General features: G+C 33.0%; 1 long non-coding RNA gene across 1 annotated transcript in view; it reads left to right on the forward strand.

The window, feature by feature from the left end:
• The window catches only part of LOC102165728, a 169,239-nt gene that overhangs the window by 115,775 nt on the left and 32,509 nt on the right, over positions 1 to 20,955 (forward strand). The window contains exons 2-3 of the long non-coding RNA XR_002345876.1: positions 12,841 to 12,888; positions 13,542 to 13,642. This is a non-coding gene — a long non-coding RNA (uncharacterized LOC102165728). The remainder of the gene's footprint in view (positions 1 to 12,840; positions 12,889 to 13,541; positions 13,643 to 20,955) is intronic.

Genomic DNA, 20,955 nt, shown 5'->3' on the forward strand with positions numbered 1-20,955 from the left:
GCATTTTTCTTACTCTTTCTGATACTTCATTATTAAAGCAATGCAACATATTTTTGTGTATTGATTTTGTATCCTGCAACTTTATTGCATCCATTTATTCAAACTTTTTTTGATTGATTTCTTAAATTTTTTAAAATATGTATTATCATGTCAACTGCAAATAGGGAAAGATATACTTTTTTTCTTTCCAATTTGGATGCTATTTCTTTCTTTTCCTTGCCTAACTGCTCTGTCTGGGACTACCAATATTATGCAGAATAAAATTGGTGAGAATGGTATCTTACCTTGTTCCTGATTTAAGAGGAAAAGATTTTAGCTGTCATCACTGAGTATGATATTAGCCATGGGCTTGTAATAGATGGCCTTTATTAATGTTGAATATATTCCCTCTATACCCACTTTTTGAGATTTTTTATCACAAACGGATGGTGAATTTTGTCACATGGATTTATTGTACTGTTTTACCCTCCTACCAATAATATAAGAGATTAATCTATATCCTCACTAAAAACTGTTCTGTCAGTACTTTCAATTTATTCATTCTTGAGTGCATGTTGTTTTAAGTCTTTGTGGTCCTAATTTGCATTTTTTTGATTGCTAATGGTATTTAATATCTCTCAATGTGCTTATTGGCCATTCATACTTTTTTTTTTTTTTTTTTTGTCTTTTTGCTGTTTCTTGGGCTGCTCCCTCAGCATATGGACGTTCCCAGGCTAGGGGTCGAATCGGAGCTGTAGCTGCCAGCCTACGCCAGAGCCACAGCAACGCGGGATCCGAGCAGTGTCTGTGACCTACACCACAGCTCATGGCCACACCGGATCCTTAACCCACTGAACAAGGGCAGGGATCGAACCTGCAACCTCAGGGTTCCTAGTCGGATTCGTTAACCACTGTGCCATGATGGGAACTCCCCCATTCATACATTTTTACTTGTGAACTGTTTGAAGTCTTATAAACTATTTTTAATGAGTTATCTGCTTTTATTAATTTACTTGTGGGCATAATCCATATATTTTGAATATAAATCTTTTGTCAGATACATATGCTGTAAATATTTTCTCCTTGTATATGGCTTGAGGTAGTGGTTGACATTCTTCCTAATAATAATAATAATAATTATGCTACAGTAATTTATCATTTGGTGAAGACCTATTATATACCAGGAGTTTGAATAAATACATTAGACACATTGTGTCACATAATTTTCACTATAATATCAAAAATTTTTTGATAATTTAGTTGAGAACATTATTTTTCTTATTAGTAAAAATTTGTTTATATTATTTTACTCATCACTTCTATATTTTCCATAATACTTTTTATTTTTAAAATATTAAGTTTATATATATATGTGTGTGTATTTTATGTGTATATATATACATAATATAATCATTTTGAGATTTTTTTCTCTTTCAGAAATGGCTAGCACATGAAATTTTCATGCTCATGCTTTTTTAAATCTTTCTTTTCTATGTTCTGAAATAGTTTATGATTTCATCTTCACTGCTTCCATTAAGTGTTGTTGGTAAAACTCCATTGAGTTAATTTCTTCAACAATCATGGTTTTCTTATGTGATCCTATTTTCTCAGTTTTCCCCCATAACTTCTCTTTTTATGTGCATGCAGTTTCACTTTGAATCTTATTGAAAATGTTCATTTTAGGAAAGTTTTCTTTTTCACTTCTTTTGTATTTTCAAAAATGGACATTTGTTAGGATCTCACCACTTAGGCCTTCCTTTTAAACTCCTCAATCAGCCTGCTACCTTTATTAGAAAAGGGTCTGTGATTGCATGGAATTTGGAATTGATGTGGATTTTCTTAGAGTCTGAATCTTGCAAAGGTAAAGTGAAAATAAGGCAATTTTCTACTGATTGTCCATCCATATATTTTATAGTCTTTACTAGGGAAGGCATAGAGGATACTTATATAGTATTTTTTCTTCTAGATTACCATAGAGGCCTAAACTAAATAATGTGTATTCCCTCTTTAACTGTCCTTATCAAGCAACATCCATGGGCAGGTTGAATGTTTACAAGAATGTCATTTATAATATGTGAAAAATGTAAGTAGTATGGAAGTAAAATATAGAATCTATCCAAAATAGTGTGCTTAGAATCGTTGTTATAGATTCAGGTGCAACAAAGTCCAACAGATCAAATATTTGCATCCCACTCCCTGCTTTATTTTATTATTCAGTTTCCCACTCCCTGAACTTTAGGTTTTGATTTCTGACATTATGTTAGGAAATAGCAGAAAAACACTTCATTAGTGTTAGAAAAAGATGCTCTGCTCAGATACCATCTGGGATGGTTAGGCTCTCTTCCTAAGGTATACAGGTTTGAAGTACAACCTAGATTTCAGCATCTACTCTGACTTGAGTCGGCACTTTAAAATCTAGTAGTGGGGTCTTTCCATTTTACCCATAGTACCAATACTAATTTTTAAGTATGTTATTTTTTCTCCTTAGCTGATTGTTCAGTCTCTCATTCTGGATTAATTTGTCTCCAGTTTCTTGAAATATCAATATTTAGATGATATTCTCTGGCTTCTTGTTGGAATATATAATTTGTCCTATTAAGTTTGATCATTTAATTGAGATTTAAACACATGAACTCATCCTTTGATTTTGAATTGAAAATACTTTAAGAAAACACATAGTGCATTTTATAAATATTTGGTTTTTGTAATAATTATATTTTTGAAAGTTTTGGACTCAAAGTTTGCCTTCTGTATACTATCATATTTTCTCATGAAAGTAGTGGGTTTTTTAGTGACTCCTTGGAAAAGGAAGGCTGTGCTTACCTAATTTCAGTTTATAGTTAAATAGGAGATTTGTGTAGCTTGAATATTTCAAACTTAAATGTAAATAATCTTTACAGTAATTTTGCTTTAATTATTATTTGCTTTATTTCTAAGTGGTGAGACCAGAAAGCTGAGAAAAGTGAGGAGGCAATTGGAACTACAGAAGTGTGTCAGTCTCTGTTTTCTGGGCTTTGTGTGAGCACTCACTGAAAGAGCAAGACTTAGTAGGATTGCTCTCTGTTCATGATGACCCTCAGCAGAAGAATAATATCTGGGATCATAGACCTCTGGAGGGATCTAAATCTTATTAATGTCCAGAGACAACGAGAATTGTGTATCCAAAGAACTCTGCAACCTAAACCTAACCCTCTGAATTACAAGATGTCAGCTAATTGCTACCAGAGTGTCTAGTAATGTAATTTGTAGCTATCCTGCTTATTCACACTAGGATGGATACGCATTAACCCATTATCAGCTGTTTGAATATAATCTAGCTGCATCAGTTATGCCAAAAATTCCTTAGAGGTTCTTGTGGATGGCACTGTCACAGTTCTAGCTCCTAGAAACTACTTGTGTATTTGGCTGCATTGGCAATAAAATATAGTGATTACATAGAACAAATTCTGTTAAAACAAGCACTGCATCAGAAGATAAAAATGCAAATGCCATGAGAAACTGCTAAGAAAATGTGACAAATTTCAATAAGAGGCTGTTTATTATTATAATAGAAGCCCTCAAGAAGAATTATTTTATTCTTTTCTACTTTGTGGGATTACCCAGTAAAAAAGGTTTGAGGAAGATGGAAATAAACATGCTTAATTCTTAGAACAAATTATTATTCAAACATTAAAATAAACATTAATCAAGAAAATTAAAGAAGATTTAAAGAAATGGAAAGATATTCCACGCTCCTGGGCTGGAAAAATTAATATCATAAAAATGGACATACTACCCAAGCAATCTACAGATTCAGTGCAATCCCTATCAAATTACCTGTGATATTTTTCACAGAACTAGAACAAATAATCCAAAAATTTATCTGGGACAATTAAAGATATAGAAATGCCAAAGTAATCTCGAGGAACAAAAACCAAGCAGGAGGCATAACTCTCCCAGACTTCAGGCAATATTACAAAGCTACGGTAATTAAGACAGTGTGTTACTGGTACCAGAACAGATATACAGACCAATGGAAGAGAATGGAGAACCCAGAAATAAACCTAGACACCTATGGTCAGTTAATCTTCAACAAAGGAGGCAAGTATAGAAAATGGGGAAAAGACAGTCTTTTCAGCTAGTGATGCTGGGAAAACTGGACCGCTACATGTAAATCAGTGAAACTGGAACACACCCTCACGCCAAGCACAAAAATACACTCAAAATAGCTTAATGACTTAAATGTAAGACAAGACACCATTGAACTCCTAGAAGAGAACATAGGCAAAACATTCTCTGACATTAACCTTACAAATGTTTTCTCAGGTTAGTCTCCCAAAGAAACAGAAATAAAAGTAAAAATAAACCAATGGGATCTAATCAAACTGACAAGCTTTTGCACAGAAAAGTCAGCCGTAAAAAAAAAAAGATGACCTACAAATGGGAGAAAATATTTCCAAATGATGCAATTGACAAGGACTAACATATACAAAATATACAAACAACTTATACAACTCAACAGAAAACAACCAAATGTCAAATATAAACATTTCTGAATAGACATTTCTCCAAAGATGTAAAACAGTTGGCCAACAAGCACATGAAAAAATGCTCACCATCACTGATTATTATAGAAATGCAAATCAAAACTACTAAGTGGTACCACTTCATAGAATGGCCATCATTAACAAGTCAACCAATAAAAAATGCTGGAGAGTGTGTGGAGAAAAGGTTACCTTCTTAGACTGTTGGTGGGAATGTAAATTGGTAAAACCACCATGAAAAACAGTATAGAGGTACCTCAGAAAACTAAATACAGAACTACAATATGACCTAGAAATCCCACTCTTGGGCATATATCCAGACAAAACTTACCTTGAAAAAGACACAGAGTAACTTCTTAATAATTATAACTGCCCTACTTTGGAATGGACTGTATTTTTAGATAATCATGAGCAACATGTTATTGGAAACATCCAAGCAGAGAATGGATGCCATTATGCTTGGTATATTGCTCTACTGGACTCTGTAGCACTGTAGAAGTTCAGCTCTATGACCTCACATGTCTTTGCTAGCTCAAATTCTCTGTGGTTCTATTTTAAAAGCCTTTGAAGCTCTGCTATTTATCAGCCAACGAAATGAGTTCTTGATAGCCTGGAAGGATTTAAATCTTTTCTTTTTAGAGTCCTTTATATATAGAAGGAAACAGTTTAAGAAAGATTTCCCCTTTCTTCACAATTAAGACAAAACTTTTAAAACCCAAAGGAAACAATTCAAGGTAATAATTTTTGGAAATCATCACCTGTTCATTACCTGGCTTGGCCATTAGTTGAAAGAACTTGGCCAAATTACCTAACTTGTTTTTCCCCTAGGATCTAAAATAAAATAAAACTGATATAATAGTATTGTTATTAGGACCAAAAGTCATAATACATGTAGAACTACGAAGATGTCATTCAATATACAACAGATTCAGACTAAATGATAAATAAGGAAAGGGCTTATGTTATAGTATATTATCATTTTAAATTGTATTTTAATGTTTGAATAATAATTTGTTCTAAGAATTAAGCATGTTTATTTCCATCTTCCTCAAACCTTTTTTACTGGGTAATCCCACAAAGTAGAAAAGAATAAAATAATTCTTCTTGAGGGCTTCTATTATAATAATAAACAGCCTCTTATTGAAATTTGTCACATTTTCTTAGCAGTTTCTCATGACATTTGCATTTTTATCTTCTGATGCAGTGCTTGTTTTAACAGAAATATATTGTGATTTTGCAAAAAAAAATACGTTTTAAAAGATGAACATCGTTTATTGAGTAATATTCCATGTTAACAATCTTGTAATTTTTGAAGTATAAGTTTATTTAAGATCTCACTAATGTTGGTGGCTTTCATATAGTTCTTGTAATGTTAAAGTGATCCTATATTGCTAGTGTACAAATAATATTATTTTAATCAAGTGCTCATTAATTTAAAAAGTATTTTAATCAGCCTTACACTATTTTTCTTTTCAAAGAGTGTAATACATTTATACCTAGATGTTTATAAATGTGCTGTATATTCATAGGGTAAATCATTATTATCATGATATACTTGTACTTAAAATACTTATGGATTAAATTTTGTAGTATTTTTTTAGAATATTAATATTTATTTTTCTTTTTTATTTTTGCTTTGGATTGTGTGAGCATTTAAACAATATTAATCTTTCCAAACTATGAGCATAAATAATGAAAAAATTAATCTTTTCACTAATTTTTATTTCTTCATTTTTTATTTTTTAAAATATTTTCCTTTTACGGTTGTGCCTGTGGCATATCAAAGTTCCAGGCTGTTGGCCAAATTGGAGCTGCAGTTACCAGCCTATACCACAGCCACAGCAATGTGGATCCAAGCCATACCTGCAACCTGTATCACAGCCTGTGGCACTGGTTGATCCTTAACCTGCTGAGTGAGTCCAGGAATCGAACCCACATCCTCATGGACATTATGTTGGGTTCTTAATACACTGAGCCACAATGGGAACTCCTCATTGGTGTTTTATAGTTTTTAGTGTACTGATCTTTCACCTTGAATTTACTAGTATTTTATTGTTGTTGTTGATAGTACCTTGTTATATATAGAAACACAACTTTTTTTGCTGTGGTCAGAAATGATGTTTAATATGATTTCAGTTTTCTTAAATTAGAACACTTATTTTATGGCCTAAAGCATAATCTTTTCTCTAGAATGTGTGCTTGAGAAGAATGTGTATTCTGTTGTTTTTGATGAAATATTTTCTTTAAATATTGATTAAGTCTTTCTGATTTACCATGTAGTTTAAGACACTTTTCCTTATTCATTTTCTGCTGGGGTGATGTATCTATTGATGTAAGTGGGGTGTTAAAATTCTCTGCTATTACTATGGAGATTATAAATAACATACTATTGAATAACCAAAGATCAAAGAAGAAATCCAAAGTGAACCAAAAATACCTTGACACAAATGAAAATAGAAATATAATACCCAAAAATTTAGAGGATGCAGGAAAAGCAGTTCTAACTGGGAAGTTTGTAGCAATAAATGCCTATGTCACAAAACAAGAAAAATCTCAAATAAAAAGTATTATTTTTCCTTCTTAAACTAGAAGAGTCAACAAAGGCCAAAATTAGTAAAAGGAAGGATATAACAAAGATCATTGTGGAAATATAGGAAGCTGAAAAAATAAAACAGAATCAAAAAGTGAAATTAAGTGCAAGTTCTTTGAAAAGATAAACTTACAAACCTTTAACTTGACTCACAATGAAGAAAAGAGAAATTCAAATAAATCAGAAATGAAAGAACTATCACAACTTATATCACAGAAGGACAAAGGAGTTTAAGAGACTATTATGAACAACCTAGAAGAAATGAGACAATTCCTAGAAACATGCAACCTATCAAGACTGAATCTTGAAGAAAGAAAATCAGAACAGACAAATTACTAGTAGAGATATAATCAGTAATTAAAAACCACTTCCCAGAGTTTCCATCTTGGCTTAGTGGAAAGGAATCTGACTAGCATCCATGAGGATGCAGGTTCAGTCCCTGGCCTCGTTCAGTAGGTTAAGGATCCAGTGTTGCTGTGAGCTGTGGTAAAGGTCGCAGACATGGCTCAGATCCTGTGTTGTTGTGTTGCAGGCTGGTGGTTACAGCTCCAATTTGACCACTAGCCTGGGAACCTCCACATGCCAAGGATGTGGCCCTAAAAAGACAAAAAATTAAAAAAAACCCACCTCCCTGCAAAAAAGTCCAGCACCAGATGGACTTAACTGATGCATTTAATATTGTCTCAGAGTTCTCTTAGACCGTCTTCATTTCTTCTTTCTCTTTTCTGTTCCACATCAGTGATTTCCACTCGTCCATCTTCCACCTAGCTTATTCATTCTTTTGCCTCCTGTACTCTGCTGTTGGTTCCTTCTAGTGAATTTTTTATTTCACTTATTTTATTTTGCATCCCTGCATGCTTAATCCTTAAATCTTCTATTTCTTTGCTCAGTGTTTCTTGTAATTTATCAATATTTGTCTCCAGTTTATTTCCAAGATCTTGAATCATATTTACTATGATCAGTCTCAAGTCTTTTTTTCATGGGGGGCTGGTACTCTCCAGATCACTTAGCTATTTTCCTGTTTTTTTTTTCTTTTTTCCTTATATGAGTCATAATTCTCTTCCTTTTCATTTTGCATAGATTTTTGGTGTGGTCTCCTTTTCTGCAGACAATAGGGTTGTAGCATGTCTAACTTCTGATGTTTGCCTCCCTTGTGGCTGAAGTTGGTTACAGGGATTTGCTGCAGGCTTCCTGATTGGAGGGACTGTTGCCTGCCACTGATAGGTGGAGCTGATTCTTATCTTTCTGATGGTAGGGCTTTGTCTCTGGGTATGATTAGAGGCAATTGTGTGCCTGGGGTGTGTGTGTAGGGGGGCTCTTTAGGCAGACTTTTGGCTGATAGGTGGTGCTGTGTTCCCACCCAGTTCATTGTTTGTCCTGGAGCTTCTCATCCCTGATGGGTAGGGCCAGATTTTTCCAAAATGGCTCATGATTACTACCAAGACCTTTGCTTCCAATGCCCTTCCCCTTCAATGAGCCACAGTCACCCCCTGTTTTCCCAGGAGATCCTCCAAGAATTGCAGTCAGGTCTCACTCAGTTTCCTATGGTGTCTCTGCTTTGCCCTGGACCCAGTGCACATGAAAGCCTAGGTGAGCCTTTCAAGAGTGGAGTCTGTTTCCTCTAGTTTGGTGGAGCTCCTGTGCACAAGTCCCACCCTGTCCTTAATGCCAAATGCTTCAGGGGCTCCTCCTCCCAATGCCAGCTCCACAGGCAGGGGAACCTGACTTGGGGCTCAGAACTCTCATTCCCATGGGAGAGCCTCTGAGATATACTTTCCAGTCTGTGGGCCACCCACCCACTGGGTATGTGGTTGCTTATACTATGTAATCACCCCTCCTACTTCCAACCCCTCCTATGGGGTTGCTTATACCATGTAATCACCCCTCCTACCATGTGGCCTCCTCTTTATCTTCTGGAGTAGGATATCTTTTTTGATAGTTTCTAGTCTATTAGTTGAAGCGTATTCAGCAGTTGGTTGTAATTTTGTTGCTTTTATGAGAGAAGGTGTGCTTCAGTCCTTCTACCCCACCATCTTGAAATACAGTTTTTATTTCTGGAAAACAATGTCAAAATTGGAAAAATGAATCAACTTTTAGCTGGGAAAATGAGATTTTTCAAAGCTCAGTCTCACTGTTGATAAATATTAAATTTAACCACATTATGTAAAAATATTTTGCACAAAAATAAAGCATTTATATAAGTTGCAATGTCACTCAGAAAGTTCTGAATGCTTTTAGTCAGTAGTTCTTGATCTCTACTGCATCAAGAGATATTTAGAATTACTGACTAAAAGCATTTAATCTGTATTTAATATAGCACACTACAGTTTGTGAATCTTCCTGAAGCACAACTTTGAACTGTTTGTAGTAGTTAATAATTACTTTAACCACCATGTTGTAAGTTTAATGTAAATAAGTTCCCAATTAATACCTTAGGTAAAATAACTTTGCAATATATCACCATCTCATATGTAAGGTAAAAAGATATATAATGCAATAACTTGGTCTGTGGTCAGGCTTCCTAATTTTAAAGCAATTATACGTAAATTTTATGGTGTATCCTAACACAAAAATAGGATTAACAGTTTTGTCTTTGTCAAAAATAGGTTAATTGTATGCAGTTGGTATCTAGATTGTTTTTAGCTATGAAAGTAAAGAATTTATGAATCAATGATTTTATACAACTTTGTCTTTATGTTCATAAACACATCTTCAGTAAGTTAAACAGCAGTACTTCTAGTTATATTCATATTTGCCTATACTTGTTACTGCTTTAGTCTAGGGAATTTTATAAAGTCATATTGTAAAAAAAGATTCTTATGCTTAAAGAAAAGATTGTTCATAACTTTCAAATTGAATGTACATAACTCACTTTCAGTATTCAAAAAATACAGAATCATTAAGAAATTAGATAGCTACATTGTTGGCTAAATAGTGACATAAATACTTCTATATGTTTTATTTAATAGTCAATATGATATGTAATATCTATATACCTATCAAGGTATTTGTCACAACTTAATTTTGATGAGTTTTTAAAAATTTTTTCCTACCTATGCCCTTTTGGTAACATGTGGGATATCATAAGCACATATATCCATATTTATTTTCAAGTTTTGTATTATAGACAGGGGATGCCAATTCAGGAATAATTGTTTAAAAGAAGAATATAATAATTGGTGGGTACCTGTTGAGAAAAGTTACTATTTTTTTTTTTTGTCTTTTTGCCTTTTCTAGGGCTGCTTCCCTCAGCATATGGAGGTTCCAAGGCCAGGGGTCTAATTGGAGCTGTAGACGCCGACCTCTGCCAGAGCCACAGCAACGCAGTGGCTGAGCTGAGTCTGCGACATACACCACAGCTCACAGCAATGCCGGATCCTTAACCCACTGAGCAAGGCCAGGGATTGAACCTGCAACCTCATGGTTCCTAGTGGATTCATTAACCACTGCACCACAACGGGAACTCCAAAAGTTACTAAATCTTAATAGGTTCTGTTAATGTGCTAAAATACACCAGCATTTATCACACATTTCTACTGATTTAGGAAATATTTGTTTGAAATTACAGAAAAAGCTAAAATAATTCCATTTAAGTTTTCTTCTTATATTTTCTATATAAGTTCTCTTCAAATTGAAATTTGATTTTAAGTTTAGGTTAAAGTACTTTGATTTTCACTTTCCTCACTAAAATATCTGCAGTTTATGTTTGACAAAGACTTTGTAGCTGATCACTTAATGGCCGGGTCTTAAAAAGAGTTTTTTCTTGAGTGTAATATTTGTCATTCAACAAATTTCCCATCTTAACTACGTCCGAAAAATTCCACCTGTTACCGCATATATAAAATACATACTTTTCAATCTTCTTACTAAGTGATATCTATCAATTTTTTACTATTATAAAATTATTTCAATACAAGACTATAGGAGAATTTTTTTTAATTTTTAATTTTTACATAATTTTACAGAAAATCTCATTAATAGTACGGAGTACTCAGTTTTCACTTTTCATTATGTCATCTGCTTTAGGCTTTTTAACTTTTCAAGCATATGTTTGTATAACATAATTTTTTTGTGGGGTGGGCTACTGTCTACCTTGCAGAAATGTAAATTACTTCCAATTGAAAATTAGACTCCCTTCTCTTTTTTTTAAATTTTTAATTAATTTTATTTGTTACTTAGTATAATGTTTTTTTTCCATAATAGCTGGTTTGCAATGTTCTGTCAATTTTCAACTGTACAGCATGCTGACCCAGTTACACATACATGTATATGTTCTTTTTTCTCACATCATGCCCCATCATAAGTGACTAGACATAGTTCCCAGTGCTACACAGCAGGATCCCATTGCTAATCCATTCCAAAGGCAATAATCTGCATCTATTAACCCCAAGCTCCCAGTCCATCCCACTCCCTCTCCCTCCCCTTCAGCAACCACAAGTCTATTCTCTAAGTCCATGATTTTCTTTTCTGTGGAAATGTTTATTTGTGCCCTATATTATATTCCAGATATGTGATATCATATGGTATTTGTCTTTCTCTTTCTGACTTGCTTCACTCAGGATGAGAATCTCTAGTTCCATCCATGCTGCTGCAAATGGCATTATCGTGTTATTTTTTATGGATGAGCAGTATTCCATTGTGTATATATACCACATCTTTTTAATTCAATCATCCATTGATTTTTTTTGTGTGAACCAGAATAAGTTGAATACATGACATCCTTTTATTCCTAAGTACTTCATTGTATCACTCCTAAAACTGAGCAAATGTCCTACATAATCATGATAATATTATCAAAATCAGAAATTTAACATCAGTACTGTACTATTATTCAAAGACTGCATTGACAGTTTGTCAGTTGTACCAATCATGCCCTTTACAACAAAATACAGAAAAGGTGTTAGATTCCAGTCATGTGTCTTTTGTCTCCTCTATTCTGAATCTTCTTTGAATATCTTGACATGGACCTGTTTAAACAATAGGGTGTTCCCTGGAGGCCTAGTGATTAAGGATTCAGCATTGTCACTGCTGTGGCATAGGTTTGTTCCCTGGCTGTCCCAGAAATTTTCCCATGCTGTGGATGTGGCAATAATAATAATAATAATAATAATACCAGGAATACACGTCAAATATTTTGTGCAGCTGCTCTCAATTTAGGTCTGCCGAATGTTTCCTCATGATTAGCTCTAGTTTATGCCCTTTTGGCAAGTGTACCACAGAAATGACGCTGAGTTCTTTTTAGTGTATCTTATCAGAAATCACTTGCTATCAATTAACCTCATTGTCACTAAAATCAAATTTGTCATTTGGTTATATCTGCCAATTTCTTCTTTACTCTGTCATTAACAGACATTTTTGGGACGATATAATATCCTGTCATTATGCAATACCTTTCCACTAATTATTGCATCTGTGGATGATTCTTACATAAATTATGATGATGTTTGAAAATAATATTACTCTTTCTACATTTCTTAGTTGATTTTCTACTGTTAGGAGGAGCTTTCCATTTACCATTATTGACTTATTAATTAATATTTCTATAGACTCATAGATTCTAATTTTATTATGTAAGGTAGAGTATATTATTATCATTTATAATTTTGTGGCTACAGCTATCTCATATTTGGCCAGTGATAACCTGTATAAACCACCTCCAGTGTCCTATTAAAATATACTTAATATTTGTTTCTTTACCTAGTAGTACAGAAAAGCATTTCAGGCTTATCTTATTCTCTCTCTTCCAAGTTCTGGTGTCAGTCATTGCTCCAGGAAGCTGTGAACATTTTAATGGAAGTGAGTATCAAGAAAATTCATATATATGTACACTTTATGTACTCATTGCTACTGGATATCACTGTTTCTATACCCTCAGAGTATAGAGTATATACATATATTCCATATTTATCTGAGACTCATGCTGAAATCTTCAATACCAGTTCAACACAGCTGCATTCTTTCAACTTCTATTAAGTTCCACCTTTGTATTATTTTCCCCAACAGTAGAAAACTGGTACTCATTACACATGAAATATTTTATTTGCTCATTTCTCAAGTATATTAAAAATGCTTTCTGAACTGCTCTTCCATACTACTGGGGGAAAAAAAAAAAGAGAGGGAGAGTGAGAAAAAAGCCTATGAATGAGAGTCACTATTTGTTTAAAGTGCTTTTTAACGTTATCCAGAGGGTCTATTGTCCAGATTTTTTTATAGTTATTTGAATTGTATTTATTTTTTATTTACTTTAGTATACTTATATTATTTATTTGAAATGTGGTTGTTTTCACATATTCAGTTTTGTACTCAAATTTTGGCTTTTTTTCCCCTATTGTGTGCAAATATGTGAATGGGTACGCAAGTATATAATAATATTACACATGAGAAGTGGTGATTGTAACTAAGTTTAATTTTTATTCCCCAAGTTTTTACCTTTTTTTCCTTTCTACAAGCTTTTTCCTATTCTACAGCTAAGAGGAAGAGATACTGTTTTCATAATAACAACAAAAAAAAAGATGAAAAATTGAAGATCGGCTTTCCACAGAAGATCTAGGTAAAGTCATATAACCATCCTGTAGTTCATATCCAAAAATTACGGGTCTGAATTTCTAAAATTTTATTTATATGCAACATTTTTATTGAGATAAGGTTCATATACCATGCAGTTTAACACATTAATTTTTTATTGAAATATAGTTGAATTACAGTGTCATGTTAATTTTTGCTTCACAGCAAAGTGATTTAGTTATAAATATATATACCCTTTTAAAATATTATTTTCCATTATGGTTTATCATAGAATATTGTATATAGTTCCCTGTGCAATAGAGTAGGACCCTGTTGTTTATCCATCCTATATAAATAGCTCATATCTGCTAACTCCAAACTCCTACTCAATACTCAGTCTTCTTCCCAGCCTCTCTCCCTTGGTAACCACAGGTCTGTTCTCTAATAGTCTGTTTTGGTTTCATAGATAGGTGCATTTGTATATATTTTAGACTCCATATATAAGTGATATCATGTAGTATTTCTCTTTCTGATTTCACTAATTTCTAGTTGCATCCATGTTGTTGCAAATGACATTATTTCATTCTTCTTTATGGTTGACTAGTGTTCCATTGTATATATACACATCTTCTTAATCCATTCATCTGTTGCTGGTCATTTAGGTTGTTTCCATGTCTTGGCTATAGTGAATACTGTTGCTATAAACCAGGGCTGCATGTGTCTTTTCAGATTATATTTTTGTCCATATATATGCCTAGGAGTGGGATTCCTGGATCATCTGGCAGTTCTATATTTAGTTTTCTGAGGAACCTTATAGTGGTTGTACCAATTTACTTTCCCATCAGTAGTGTAAGAGATTTTCTCTACACCTTCTCCAACATTTGTTATTCAGGGACTTAATAATGGTGACCATTGTGACTGGTGTGAGGTGGTACCTCATTGTAACTGCCAGACTGTTTTAAAAACTACCTCTATTATTTTACATTGCCATCAGCAGTGTATGATGGTTCCAGTTTCTCCACATATTTGGCGGCATTTTTAAATCTATTTTTTATTATAGCCAACATAGTGGATATCAAGAGGTGTTTCACTGTGATTTGCTGTAATTTTTTTAACCTGATGTTGAGATACTCAATTTGGAAATCTAAATTACTGCTACTGGATATTACAAAGTTCTTGTCATTATAGCCTTAGACTACAGGTATAATTAGTCTACATTCTCTCATTAAATTTGTTTCAGGGTAACCAGTAATGTCAAGATGAAATCTTCATGTATTTGAATTGTAAAATGAAAAAACAAAAAATTCTCCAATAATATTTGAATGATTAAAAGATAACTAAATATCTAGTGAAGTAACTAACACTTTTTTGGTATTGAAATAAATTTATTAAACCATTGGATTTCATTTTTTACTTTTTAATTGAAATGTAGATTATTTAAATGTTTTGTTAGTTTCAGTATATAGCAAAGTGATTCAGTTATACATATACATATAACCATTCTTTTTCAGATTTTCCCATATAGTTTATTACAGAGTATGAGTAGTGTTGCTTATGTTATACAGTAAGTTCTTTTTTATTATCTGTTTTATATATGGTAGTGTATATATGGAAATACAAAACTCCTAGTTTATCGCTCCCTATCACCTTTCCCCTTTGGTAACAATAAGCTTCTTTTTGAAGTCTGTGAGTCAGTTTATCTTTGTAAATAAGATCATTTGTATCCTTTTTTTATATTTCACACATAAGTGATATCTTTATGATTTTTGTCTTTTTGCATCCTACATCACTTAGTATGATAATCTCCAGGTTGATAAATGTTGCTGCAAATTATTTTGTTCTTTTTATTGCTGAATAGTATTCCATTTTATATATGTACCACATCTTCTTTACCCATTCCTCTGTTGATGGACATTTAGGGTTTCTTCCATATCTTGGCTATTGTAAATAGTGGTGCAAAGAACACTGGCTGCGTGTATCTTTTCAAATTCTGATTTTCCCCAGATATATGTCCAGCAATGGGATTGATGGATCATAGGGTAGTTCTTTTTGTAGTATTAAAGGGACATATATACTACTACAAATCTCCCTAAAAAAGTCCAGGGCTAGATGGCTTCACAGATGAATTCTACAAAACATACAAAGAAGAACTTATACTAATACTTCTTAAAATCTTCCAAAAGATTGAAGAAGTAGCAACACTCCCAAAGACAGGCTAACAAGTCACCATCAGACTAAAACCAAAACCAAATATACTACCAATAAGAAAAAATATAGATCAATGTCTTTGATGAATATAGATGCAGAAATTCTCAACAAAATTTTAGCCAACCAAATCCAACACACAGACAAAAAGACCATACACCATGATGAAGAGAGATTCATCCCAAGTTCACAAGGATGATTCAACATAAGCAAATGAATCAGTGTAACACACCACATTAGCAAAAGAAAAGTTAAAAAAAGTCATTTCAATAGATGCACAAAAAGAATTTGAAAAATTTAACATCCATTCATGATAAAAACTCTCACCAAAGTGAATATAGATGGAAGATACTTCAACATCATAAAATCCATTTATGATAAACCCACAGCCAATTCAATACTCAGTGGAGAAAAGCTGAAATCGTTCCCAATAAAATCTGGAACAACACAATGATGCCCACTTGCACCACTCTTATTCAATATAGTATTGGAAATCCTAGCCACAGAAATCAGACAAAAAGAAGGAAATAAAAGGTGTCTAAATTGGAAGAAAAGATGTAAAATGTAAAACTGTCACTGTATGCTGATGACCCCAAACTATGTATAGAAAACCCTAAAGACTCCACAAAAAAATTACTCAATGTGATCAACAAATTCAGCAAAGTAGCAGGATACAAGATTATCATTCATAAATCAGTTGCATTTCTGTATACTAATAATGAAATATTAGAAAAGGAATATAAAAAACAATATATTTTAAAATCACACCAAAAAATAAAATACCTAGGAATATACCTGACCAAGGAGGTAAATGACTTATATGCTGGGATCTATACAACATTAATAAAGGACATTAAAGTGGATTCAAAGAAATGGAAAAATATCTCATGTTCTTGAATTGGAAGAATATTGGTAAAATGGCCATATTTCCCAAAGCAATCTACATATTTAATGTAATCCCTATCAAATTACTCATGTCATCTTTCACAGAACTAGAACAAATAATCCAAAAATTTATATGGAACCATAAAAGACCCAGAACTGTCAAAGCAATCCTAAAGAAAAAAAGAAAAGCAGGAGGCATAAACCTCCCAGACTTCAAAGACTTCAGACAATACTACAAAGCTACAGTAATCAAAACTGTATGATACTGGTATGAAAACAGACATATGGATCAATGGAACAGAATAGTCCAGAAACAAACCCAGACACCTATCATAATTAATCTTCAACAAAGGAGGCAAGAATATAAAATGCGAAAAAGACATTCTCTCCAGCAAGCGGTTTTGAGAAAACTGAACAGTGGCATGTAAATCAATGAAATTAGAACATACCCCCACAACATGCACAAAAATAAACTCAAAATGGCTCAAAGACTTAAACCTGAGACATGACATCATAAAACTCATAGAAGAGAACATAGGGAAAATATCTTAAACTGTACAAATATTTTCTTAGATCAGTCTTCCAAAACAATAGAAATAAAAACAAAAATAAACAAATGGGACCTAAAATTGTAAGCTTTAGCACAGCAAAGGCAAGCATACACAAAACAAAAAGACAGCTTATAGAATTATAGAAAATAGTTGCAAAGATGCAACTGACAAGGGATTAATCTCCAAAATATAAAAATAACTCATAGAACTCTAAAACAAAGGAATAAACAACCCAATTGAAAAATGGGCAAAAGGCCTAAATAAACATTTCTCCAAAGAAGACATACAGATTGCCAATAGTCACATGAAAAAATGCACAAAATCACTAATTATTAGAGAAATCCAAATCAAAACTACAATGTGATACCAGCTCACAGAGGTCAGAATGGACATGATTAATAAGTCTACAGTTAAAAAATGCTGGAGAGGGTGTGGAGAAAAGGGAACTCTCCTACACTGTTGGTTGGAATGTACATTTGTACAACCACTATGGAAAACCTATGGAGGTTCCTTAGAAAACTAAGTATAGAACAACCATTTGATCCAGCAATCCCACTTCTGGGCATATAGCCAGACAAATCTATAACTTAAAAGGATACATGCACTCCTATATTCATAGAAGCACTATTCACAATAGCCAAAGCATGGAAATATGCCTAAATCAACAGATGAATAGATTAGGAAGATGTAGTACATATATACATTGGAATACTACTCAGCCATAAATAAGAATGAAAAAATGTCATTTACAGCAACATGGATGCAATTAGAGATTATCCTACTAAGTGAAATCAGTGAGAAAGAAAAAGACAAATACCATAAGAGATGTAGAATCTGAAATATGGCACAAATGAACCTATTTCCAAAAGAGAAACAGAATCACAGACATACAAACAGACTTATGGTTACTATAGGAGAGGGAGAAGAGGGGAGTGAGTGAGGCGAACTCAAGTTTGGAGTTAATAGATGCAGACTAATGCCTTTAGCTTGGATAAATTAGTTCCTTCTGTTTAGCACAGGGAACATATTCAGTTTCCTAGGATAGACCATGATGGAAAATAATATAAAAAAAGAATGTATATATATATGTATGACTGAATAACTGCTATACAGTAGAAATTGGTACATATAAATCAACCATAGTAATAAAAAGAAAAATAAATATTTATACATATTTGAGGCTTAAGGAGAAATTTTTGTTATCAAATGCATGTAAAAATTGGGCCACCTGTTTGTTTAGCAACATGTAATTTTTAGCCACCTCCATATATGTTAAGTACAACATGCTATAATCACAGCAAACTTCTGATTTTCAGAAACATCAGGAACATTCTTTCCTTTATGACTTCTTATGTGTACTTTACTCTTGTAATTGCTTTAATTATCATTCTTAAATTCTTTCTGGAAAACTCATACATATCATTAAATGCCATTTAAAAATTCTCTGTGGAGGCATCATTGAATCTCCCAAGTATAGTTAATTGCCCTGTATCTGGCATTTATGTCTCCAATTCAAATTTCTATCACCTAAGCATGGAAGAAAAATGTTATGCTTTGCTCCATACTTCTCATCACAGTTACTTAATAAATAATGAATTAAAAAATTTTAAAGGTAACTGAGAATGTAAATAGACTTTTGGAAGAAATATTAGGCATAGCTCTCTTACTTCAAATTTTAACTATTATGAATATAATGAAGTTCTAAGTAAGAATGTTCTTACATGTTATAGCTGTTGCTATATTTGTCTTTCTGTAGAAATTGTAAGCATGAATTTACTCTTGACATGAACTAACTCAAACATTAAATAAAGAATAATATTCTACATCTCACTAAAACTAGAGAAAAGAAACAGTTACAGATTAGCTCTACACTTCTCATATACTATACAAATACATTAAGGAGAATCACAGCTCTAATTTTATCATCTGCTTCTTACATTCCTATGCTAACAAAATTAAGTGGATGCTATTAAAAAAATCTAAAAGGTTTAAATTTGGGTACAATTTAAATTCATAGAATTAGAACAGATTACTCCCCAAAATAGAAACATGGGTATATAGATAATCAGTTCCAAGTAATGGGAAAATCAAGCCTTTTAATTTTAAATACAAAAATATTGGCTACCTTCTCCAATGATAAGTTTGTTTCATGGGGAAATTTAGTTTCACTTTAAACTGATTTCTTTTTTTTTTTTTACCACTCCTGCACCTGTGGCACATGGAAGTTCCTGTGCCAGGGGTGAAATCAGAGCTGCAGCTGGGGCTTATGCCACAGTCACTGCAACAATGGATCTGCACTGCATTTGAGACATATGCTACAGTTGAAGCAATGCTTGATCCTTAACCCACTTAGCCAGGCCAGGGATCAAACTCGTATTCCCACAGAGACAATATAGGGTCCTTAATTCCCTGAGCCAAAAGGGGAACTCCTAAACTGATTTATTGCTACAGATGAATAATAACATATTATATACCTAGGTACCAAAATTACATTTTAAAAATTATTCCTAGGCAACCAATGTAAACACACCTTTTATTTCACATAGTAAACCCAAAGTTTAAAGGGAAGACTTTTGATTGCATTAGATATATCTCAGTGCAAAATATCATATACATAATAAAGATTGACATGAAGGCTAATGAATGATGAAAAGGGTTATATCTATTGTGCACCCAAGCATTTCCATAGAGTAATAACAACTTAAATATCTATACATGGACATTTTAATTTGTTATCAATTAAAAGCCATTTTAGTCAAATTGCTATATATAAAACCTATACACACACACACACACACACACATATATATATATATATACACATGAATATACACACACACATGCATACATTCAGAGTCAAATGCCTATAACTCATTTGTAGGAAGGAGGAGAAAAAAATGTGGCTTTTTCTTATCTAGTTCCAAACAGATTCTCAGGCTTATCACCTCTGTGAAAAGTGAGATATTAGGCTGTCTTTAAGTCCAGCTTGGAGCACTAGCATGGGGCTTTTCTCCCCAGGCAATGGGTCAAAACCTAGAGATAAGTGTCAGAAAGGACAGAGAAAATTCAAGAAAGCTGAAGATATTGAAAAGAAGTTGGACTACAGAAATCTTTGGAGCTGTGAACAAAGGTGGACCCAGGCTATATTGAAGATCACTATTTACCCTGGTCCCTAAGAGGCCAAAAGACATTGAATGGATATATTGAATTTTCCATGTGAATGGGAACTAATGAAATCAAGGAACAGTGAAAGAGGGTATTCCCTTTCTATCATGATATAAAAATATTACATCAAAATTTTATTGATGAAGGCAGTAAAAGAGACGATAAGTAAGAGTAGAATAAGGGATTTCAAAAATTAGAGGGAATATAACAATTAAATTTTGGTCAATCATTACTTTTTAAATAAAAGAATAGTAAAACAATACTAATAAAAACTTTTAAACATATAGTAAGGTGGTAGAAATAAATTTAATGTGTATTGTTATGTGACATTTGAAAGGTTTGAATTTTCTTACAGAGGATATCATTATATGACATTGAAAGGTTTGAATTTTCTTACACTGCATTAATAAACAAAATGTGGTCCTGTACTGTTAAAAAGGAAACACTGAAAACAAGATAGTAGAAATGTTGAAAATGAGGAGATATACACAAACCCCTAGCTCCTATGATTTTTTATTCTTTGAGATATATTTGATAAACAGTATCAGAAGAA

This window comes from Sus scrofa, chromosome 7 (genome assembly GCF_000003025.6).
Source record: "Sus scrofa isolate TJ Tabasco breed Duroc chromosome 7, Sscrofa11.1, whole genome shotgun sequence".
Lineage (NCBI taxonomy): Eukaryota > Metazoa > Chordata > Mammalia > Artiodactyla > Suidae > Sus > Sus scrofa.